General features: G+C 46.0%; 1 pseudogene; it reads left to right on the forward strand.

Moving 5' to 3' along the window:
- Nucleotides 1–293: 293 nt before the first annotated feature.
- Nucleotides 294–1,235, forward strand: LOC127186240 (olfactory receptor 13A1-like; annotated as a pseudogene).
- The last annotated feature ends 548 nt before the right edge of the window (nucleotides 1,236–1,783 follow it).

Genomic DNA, 1,783 nt, shown 5'->3' on the forward strand with positions numbered 1-1,783 from the left:
AGTAAGGGATTCTCTGGTCATTCCACATGGTCAAGAAGATGAGGGAGGAGCAGATGCCCCTCTTGATCCAAACCTACAGGGTGGAAAAATCAAAATTATATAAAATATACATGGTTTTAAATGGTGTGATACAGACAATAAAGGAAAATGTGATTCCATGAAGAAAATACACTCACTCCTTTCCTTTCTGACGACAGAGACATTTGAGATGATCAAGTGTAGAAACCAGATTTTGAAGTGGTAAACTGATGTCTTCTCAGAAGTTGATGTTCACAGCAGAGGACAGGATCATCTCTAAGATGGTGTGGAGTCCCAACCAGACAGCAGTGACAGAGTTTGTTCTGCAAGGCTCTCAGAGCATCCTAGCTTAAGACTGTTCCTGATGGGCTGCTTCCTGTCCCTCTACACAATGGCTCTAATAGGCAACATTGTGATCATTGCTTTGGTCACCTCCAGCACTGGGCTCCACAGTCCCATGTACTTTTTCCTCTGCAATCTGGCCACCATGGACATTGTGTGCACCTCCTCTGTGCTGCCCAAGGCACTGGTTGGCCTAGTCTCTGAGGAAAACACCATCTCCTTCAAGGGGTGCATGGCCCAGCTCTTCTTCCTTGTCTGGTCTGCATCCTCTGAGCTGCTGCTGCTCACAGTCATGGCCTATGACCGCTATGTGGCCATCTGCTGTCCCCTGCACTACAGCTCTAGGATGAGCCCACAGCTGTGTGGGGCCCTGGCCATGGGTGTGTGGTCCGTCTGTGCACTGAATGCATCTGTCCACACTGGTCTGATGACACGACTGTCATTCTGTGGTCCCAAGGTCATCACCCACTTCTTCTGTGAGATCCCCCCCTCTCCTCCTGCTCTCCTGTAGCCCCACATATATAAATAGCATTATGACTCTTGTGGCAGATGCCTTTTATGGAGGCATCAACTTCGCGCTCACCTTGCTATCCTATGGCTACATCATCGCCAGCATCCTGCGCATGCGCTCTGCTGAGGGCAAGAGGAAGGCTTTTTCTACCTGCTCATCCCATCTCATCGTGGTCTCTGTGTACTACTCATCTGTGTTCTGTGCCTATATCAGTCCTGCTTCTAACTACAGCCCAGAAAGAAGCAAAGTGACTTCGGTGCTCTACTCGGTCCTCAGCCCAACCCTGAACCCCCTCATTTATACACTGAGGAACAAGGATGTCAAGCTGGCCTTGGGCAGGCTCTTGCCCTCTTTATCACATTAAGTAGAGATTTTCAGGCTGTTCTCCAGGGCTGGGCTGTTTCTCTACATGCTTCCCTGAGAGAAGCATCATGGAGTGGAGGTGTGGCTACTGCTGCTTCAGAAAACCTTTCTTGATGCAAGGACTAGACAATTACTTCTGCTTTCTATAACCTTGAAACAACAAAATTCTTAGAGGTGATGTAAAAAAAAAAAACCCACAAATGTTTTTGCCTGACTAGTAGAAACCATTTCAAATGGAAAGTTTATCCAAATGGAGATTCTGCATGCCTGGACTGTAAGATTTTCAGTGAGTGACAATGGTGATAGTGACAAAAAACCAAGCACTTTTATCCAGTGCCTGCCTGTTATACATCAAAGGACCTTGTTTCAGAACTATAGCTAATGAGTATAAACCTCTTAAGGAAACTTGAGGAGACAGAATGGATGCAGAATCTTGAGTGACACAAGTCTTCCATTTCACAGCTTCCTACTGAGCTGTGGAAGTCAAAGTTGAAATGAAGAAAGAGTAAATATTCATTTATATTTCAAAGATGAAGTCACATATGTCAG

The sequence above is a fragment of the Acomys russatus genome, unplaced genomic scaffold (genome assembly GCF_903995435.1).
Source record: "Acomys russatus unplaced genomic scaffold, mAcoRus1.1, whole genome shotgun sequence".
Lineage (NCBI taxonomy): Eukaryota > Metazoa > Chordata > Mammalia > Rodentia > Muridae > Acomys > Acomys russatus.